This window comes from Engraulis encrasicolus, chromosome 18, assembly GCF_034702125.1.
Source record: "Engraulis encrasicolus isolate BLACKSEA-1 chromosome 18, IST_EnEncr_1.0, whole genome shotgun sequence".
NCBI classification, from domain to species: Eukaryota; Metazoa; Chordata; class Actinopteri; order Clupeiformes; family Engraulidae; genus Engraulis; species Engraulis encrasicolus.
The window spans coordinates 48929691-48937190 of NC_085874.1; the positions used below are offsets into that span (position 1 = coordinate 48929691).

The 7500-nt window shown below is 41.0% G+C and overlaps 1 protein-coding gene and 1 long non-coding RNA gene across 2 annotated transcripts in view; one reads left to right on the forward strand and one right to left on the reverse strand.

Moving 5' to 3' along the window:
• Nucleotides 1-7500, forward strand: part of lama2 (laminin, alpha 2) — a 441866-nt gene that overhangs the window by 187200 nt on the left and 247166 nt on the right. The gene's annotated exons all lie outside the window — the stretch shown is intronic.
• LOC134469488 (uncharacterized) overlaps nt 2907-7500 on the reverse strand; it is a 5546-nt gene continuing 952 nt past the window's right edge. The window contains exons 2-5 of the long non-coding RNA XR_010038992.1: nt 6619-6728; nt 4919-5001; nt 4242-4340; nt 2907-3084 (exon numbers count right to left, since the gene is read on the reverse strand). This is a non-coding gene — a long non-coding RNA (uncharacterized LOC134469488). The remainder of the gene's footprint in view (nt 3085-4241; nt 4341-4918; nt 5002-6618; nt 6729-7500) is intronic.

A 7500-nucleotide genomic window follows, 5' to 3' on the forward strand; every position in this document is an offset into this window, starting at 1 on the left:
CACTCATTGACTGAATATTGTGACACTATTCAGACGCAAGTGACCAACAAATTGCATTACATTAACTAGCTTTTCGTTTTTACCTGGTAACAATTATATAATAATTATATTCTCTGTAACATAACAACGTTAAAATGCAACTAAGTACAAGCGTGCAGTATTGGCAGGCAGTAGCCTATTTAAACCGTCTCAGCCATGCAACTGAGAAGAGGATGAATATGCTACAAAGATTATAAAAGAACCCCCCCCCCCCACCACCCCCCATGTATAAGAGCCAAATAAAAGGGACACCAGTGTTTTATTTCACCTTTATTTTGGAATTCCCAGATGCCATTTTAAATAATCTGAAATAACTTAGGCCTACAGTATAAAGTAATGTGCCATTTACAGTCCCAAGAAAAAGTTTGTACACCCTTCGAAATTTCTTACCTTTCTGTTAAAATTGGTCATAAAACATGGTCTGATCTTCCCGGAAATCACAAGAAGGAACAACCAGAGTCTGCTTTAACTAATTCAACCCCAACATTTACAAGTTTTCATATTTTCATTGGCCATAAGATGTAAACATTCACAGGACAGCAAGGCATAAGTAAGTACACCCTAGCATTCAATAGGTTTTAACCCTAAGTTAGTCACAATAACCTCAACCAGATGTTTCCTGTAGTTGCAGATCAGATTAACAAAATAATCTGAATGTATCTGGTCTCCCTCTTCTTTAGAAAACTGCCTCTCGTCAGCAAGGTTTGTGGGATGTCTGGAGTGCATAGCTTTCTTGACTTCATGCCATATAATCTCAATTGTTTTTTGTCAGGGCTTTGACTGGGCTATTCCAGAATGTGTATTTCATTATTATGAAGCCATTCTAAAGTCGATTTGCTTCTAAAGTATGGGTTGTTGTCACATTTCAGGACCCATACTCTTGTGTGCTTCAACTGTTTGACAGACTATCTCACTTTTTTCTGTAAAATATCTCGATAAACTTCTGAGTTCATTGTTCCACTGATAATAGCAAACTGAAAAGGGCCTGAGGCAGGAAGGTAGCCGCATATAATGATGCTCCCGCCACCATACTCAAAGGTGGAGATGATGTTTTGGTGAAGGTGTGGTTCTCCAGTTCTCCTCCAAACATGACATTGTGTGTTCCCCTGAACAATTCAACTTTGGTTTCAACGTTGGTCTACAGAATATTTTGCAGTAATTCTATGAAGCATATAAATGCTTTTTCGCAAACCTCAAAGGTGCAGCAATATTTTTTTGGTCAGAAACCCCATTCATTTTAGATTGGCAGAATTAATCCCATTTTTACCTATTCTTGGTTACATCTCCTCTTCTGAGTATGGTGGCGGGAGCATTATTATATGCGGCTTCCTTGCTGCCTCAGGCCCTTGACAGTTTGCTATTATCAGTGGAACAATGAACTCAAATTTATTGTGATATTTTACAGAAAAAACGTGAGGAAGTCTGTCACACAGTTGAAGCACACAAGAGTATGGGTCCTGAAATGTGACAACAACCCATACTTTAGAAGCAAATCGACTTTAGAATGGCTTCATAATAATGAAATACACATTCTGTAATGTCCCAGTCCAGCCCAGTCAAAGCCCTGACAAAAACAATTGAGATTATATGGCATGAAGTCAAGAAAGCTATGCACTCCAGACATCCCACAAACCTTGCTGACGAGAGGCAGTTTTCTAAAGAAGAGGGAGACAAGATACAAACAGATTGTTTTGTTAATCTGATCTGCAACTACAGGACAAGTCTGGTTGATGATATTGCAACTAACTGAGGGTTAAAACCTACTTAATGCAAGGGTGTACTTACTTATGCCCTGCTCTCCTGTGAATGTTATGGCCTTATGACCAATAAAAATATGATAACATTTAAATGTTTGGGTGGAATTAATTAAAGCAGACTCTGGTTGTTCCTTCTTGAGATTTCCGGGAAGATCAGACCATGTTTTATGATCAATTTTGACAGAAATGTAAGAAATTTCAAAGGGTGTACAAACTTTTTCCTGGGACTGTATATAACAAAAACACTGCATACCCCTAGACACGATGCATACTTGAATAAAAATAACATTTTGTTAAACAGGTGCATGAGTAAGGGACAGCTCTTCCACATACCCATGTCATTGTAATGGGGACAAACGTTTCAAAAAAACATCTTCATTTATTCCCAATAACATTCAAAAGGTTATGCAACATCAGCAGACAACTAGCAAACAGACAGTGATACCTTTTGGGATAGTATTTGGATTAGACCTATGTTAAGAAGGTTTTTAATGCAATCAAAGTCTGCCCCTATTAGAATAGCTCAAATCTCAGAAAGAGCTGAGTCAAAAAAATGCCAGCATCACCGGGTACTGACAAGTCAAGGGTAGCATGAGGTATACAACAGCATATTGAAATTGGCAGAAGCTATCTTTTAAGAGGCAAATGGTTGAGTAATCCAGTGCCACTTTGATGTTATGGGCATTCTAATTTGCCAGAAATCACCAGACATAACCCTCCATTCATTTTCATTTTTTTCTTTTTTCTGGTGAGTTAGAATGTCCGTACCACCAAAGCACCAAAACGTGGTATGGAAATCTATAGGACATAATGAAGAGGGAAGTGTGGGTGACCAGATAAAAAAAAAAAAAAAAAAAAACAGCTGGCACCAAAGCATCAAGGATATCTGGACTTCTATATCCCTCATGCAATGCCACTGCCCATTGACTTCAATGGTAAACACCTTCCATTCTGACACACACAGAGACACACTGCCATACAAAGCAAGAAAGAGTGTGGGGAGATATAATCACAAATAGTAGCTACATTTCTGTCCTGATGCATCTGCCAGATGGCAATCTAGCAAAGAACTTGTGCCGAGGGTGCAGTAACACATGGAGAACCATGATGTGATGTAGTATGTGATGGTTTATTAGCAGTTTTGTGGTTGTAGTGTCTTCTAGAGGGTTCACAAGAAGTGCAGATTTTGCAGAGGTGTTGGTGGCCCATGACTGGTCCTGGATGGTGCACCACCTTCACCGACTCTCCTCCCCTGATGCTGATGAGTTGGACATGCTGGAAAGGTCATCTAAAGTTTGGCAAAGAGAGAAGATTAGAGGAGAGTGCATGTGTGTGTGTGTGTGTGTGTGTGTTATTAACCCATTTTAGCCTGATGCTGCATACACGATGCATTGTCCAAGGCGCCTGAAGTGACATGGGTGCATTCCAATATGCAGACTGTCCATTCTCATGCAAGATGATGGTCTTGGCTTTTAAATGCAACTAATTTCACATTTTTATGTGCCTCAGAGGCTGAGCAAGTTAGGTTTTACCCGCCCCCAAAGGTTGCTGGTTCATCTCCCAGCCCGCCAGGTTGGTGGGGGGAGTAATTAACCAGTGCTCTCTCCTCCATCCTCCATGACTGAGGTACCCCACGCATGGTACCTTCCCGCCACACTGCAACATACTGCTCCCTTGGGATGCCAATGTAGGCTGCACCCTTGCACAGGTGAGGCATAAAATGCAATTTTGTTGTGTGCAGAGTATACTTCTATGGGCAGTCATGGGTGAGCGGTTAGGGCGTCAGACTTGCATCCCAGAGGTTGCCGGTTCGACTCCCGACCCGCCAGGTTGGTGGGGGGAGTACTCAACCAGTGCTCTTCCCCATCCTCCTCCATGACTGAGGTACCCTGAGCATGGTACCGTCCCACCGCACTGCTCCCCATGGGGCGCCACTGAGGGCTGCCCCCTTGCACGGGTAAGGCATAAATGCAATTTCGCAGTGTGCAGTGTTCACTTGTGTGCGGTGGAGTGCTGTGTCACAATGACAATGGGAGTTGGAGTTTCCCAATGGGCTTTCACTTTTTTCACTACTTGTGTGCTGTGTCACAATGGCAAAGGTGGTCTTTCACTTATATACACCTAGAGATTTTTTCCCCTGAGTGCAATGTTTTTAAACAGTTGAAACATGAACATTTCCAGTCAATATTTACAATGGAATAGCAGACCTCTGTCATATTCCCAAGGAATGGTAGCATCGCATCTGCTGCTGTGCTGTGCTGAGTCAAAGTAATTCATAAGCCTACTGGTTGTGTTTTCCCTGCCCATTCACAACTTTGATGGCCTGCAATTTATTCAGATGTGTTCTACAACTTTTTGATGAAACTTCCATTTTACATTTGATACCACAAACTAGGCTTACTTGTTGTGCTGTGTGGATTTTTGTTGAGCAGGGATCTCACTTACCAATTAGCATGTTTTCCTCTTGTTACCAGCATCAGTCTGAACCTGACTGGACACCTGTGCACTTCACCATATGTGAACTCTGAGGGCAAGTGTAGAAGCCTGGCAAATAAAGACAGGAATAAGTCGGTCTCAGTATCACTGTGCAACTACATTCACAATGTAATATGTTGGTTTAGTTGAATTCTGTCCATCAAAATTTAATATTATGGTTTACATTTAGGCATACAACTTTCACAATGCCATATTAATTACATTTAGCTAGCTAGTGTCCTATTTGGTAAGGACATGTACAAGTGATGTAGGCTGTACAGCAGGGGTGGGCAACTTTCATTATAAGGTGGGCCAACATTTTTAATTACCACAATCAGTGGGCCACATCACCACGCACTTGAGAGAATTTACAAAAGGATACTTCACTTTTTCTTTATTTTTACATGAATGCTTACACTATTGATTCATAGGGGGTTAAAAACTGTCCTTTTTCTTCTTTTAAAAGTGAGAAGTTGGGCTGCATGTGGCGCCCGAGCCTCCAGTTGCCCATCCCTGCTGTACAGTTTCCTAACAGAAAGGCTCTCATAGTATTTCAAATAATGGTCTATATAAAAACTGGTTATAATAGGTACAGTGCAGCATAAACAGGGTTGAGGGGGTGGTTTCTTTTATTTCGTTGTACCTACCGAGTAGTTTAGCCAATGTCTGTGTGACACGTTCATGCTGCCACCTCCACAGCATCCTCTTCACAACCGCAGGGGCAAAACACCTGAAAACATAATAATGTAATCCTTTTTCAGTCCGAGATATAGACTAGAAAATGAGTGACAGCATCACAATCAGGTATGCAAGTGTAGTGGACCCCCCATTTTCGGCTTTTTGTTATTCCCTTATTCTCACTCCCTGTCTTTTTGTTGTCCTGTCAGAAGTTGTCTTTTAGTTTAATTATGCTGTTGCACGTTTTCGCCAATAGATGGCATTATAGGACCAGCAATGAGTGCAGAGACCCTCTCTGGTGCAGTAGCCAGTGACTTCGGTCACATAAAGAACGAAACGTGGAAGTGACAGGCTTTGTTATGATACAGAAGTAGGCCAGTGACAATGGCCTCAAAATTTGGAGACACCCCAACCGGAGGTAGAACAAAACCCAAGAGAAGTCACATTTTGGGTGCTTTTTTTGTTTGGAGGTGCATATGAAAATGTGTAAAATGTTTAGGCTTAGCATTAAAATCACTTTGGCCAAGAATCATTTTCATGTCAGGGTATATACACCAATTTGAAGTCAAATTTACTACCATTTAATACCTTTTTTCACTACCTTTAGATCATTTTTACAACCATCACGGCACTTCATTGCGAGTCTTAACAAGACATTTTTTTGCAAAAAGACGCCCGAAAGGAAGCAGTGTGGCGGGACGGTACCATGCTCCGGGTATCTCAGTCATGGAGGAGAATGAGGGAGAGCACTGGTTAATTACTCCACCCACCAAACAGGCGGGTCGGGAGTCAAAACAACACCTTTTGGGCTAAAAGTCTCACCTAACTTCTTAATTTTTAATCACAATGCTTCAACTAAGAAAAAATAATGGCTCATTTTTCAAAAATAATACCTTTTAAGCAAATTTACAACTTTTAAGTCCATTAAATTTTGCCTTTTGAATTTATCAACTTTTAATACTTTTTACAACCCCGCGGACACCCTGCATGTATGGGACACCCTAGAGATGAGGAAAAACATTATTGGGTTTTGTTCTACCTCCGGTTGGGGTATCTCGAAAACGAAGGCCTTTTTGGGCCCATTGTCACTAGCCTAAAGGCAGCGGTGTCAGCTGTACAGTTATGCTGAGGAAAATGTAAATAAACAACGAACTCAGCAAAACTCTACACACTTGAGGACCTTATTCATTAAGTGTGCAACATAAGCATTTAGGGATGTTAACCGGTAACCGGTTAACCGATAGTCGACTGGATCAATTTTAACCGGTTAAAATTTTCTACCACCGGTTAACCGGTTGTAATAATAATAATAATTATAATGATAATTTCCTCCCAAAGAAACGATAATTTTGAGGTTTTAGTACGATAATTCAGCATTTTCCATCTGGCAACAGTGGCTGCACATGACAGGTCCCGTCTGCGCAGCAAAAAAGATGCTTATGTGGAAAATAAAAAAAAACAGTGCTGTGCATATCAGGCACGCGAACGTTGTATAATTTAAGATTACCGGTTAACCGGTTAACCACCGGTTAATGAGTCTCAGTAGCCGGTTAAGAGTTTTTTCCATTTTCGCCATCCCTATAAGCATTCACGCAATAATGCCACCAGGTCACATTTAAGATTTAATTAGGAGTATTTTGTTATGGATCTTATGTAGTGATAGACTTACCATTTCTTGTTATGGCATATCTGGCCTATTCCCAAGAGAAGGCTGATGTCCCTGTCTGTTGATCTGATTTTGACGTCGGCAAGATGCTTCGTGCTGTCTGGGTTTCAAACCTAGTGGTGAAATGACAAGGGATTTTATGTAAACAAAATGCTTATTTCAGTAAGTGTACATACAGTAAACAGATCTAAGAAGTTCCCAGAGCACCCTACGATAGCTGGCATGGTTGGCACAAAGACCCAAAGAGCAAAATTGTCCCAAGATTGTCTTCCAAACAATTCCACTCCAAACATTTTCCTTCTGAAATAAACAATGTCCATATCCAATCAAACCTCAGTAGGCAGCTATCTCGTCAGGTCGGCCTTACCATAGACACATCTGTGGCCCGTAAATTTACAATCTCAAACGTCATCACCATATAAGCCATGGCACAACACAAGCGTTTATTTTTTTATAATAAACAAGATATCTCGGCACGTTTGCGCTAGTTATCTGAACACTGATTGTTAACGAATGCCCGAAATAGTGTAGAGCTAGCTGCCATTTATGTTATGCTAGCTAGGGTCAAGTCATCTCATCCAAACTAGCCACAGTAAGGGGGAAATTACGCTTCAAATGAACGGGAATGACTCAAAACTTTAGAAATATATTGTTAGTGTTGGTGAGGATCACTAAAGGACTGTATTGCGCTGGTTCTGATTTGTTGGGATGTTGTGTTGTATGGGGGGCGTCGGTTAGAACACCATGAAGCAGTTGTCTCCCCTTTAATTTCTTTATTAAACTTCACAGTGGAATTACATGGGCAAGAGCCTCAGTTGTGTGTGGTCTGCAAACACAGAATAAGGCTAATCAACACACTGTATTAACTAACAAAACATACACTGA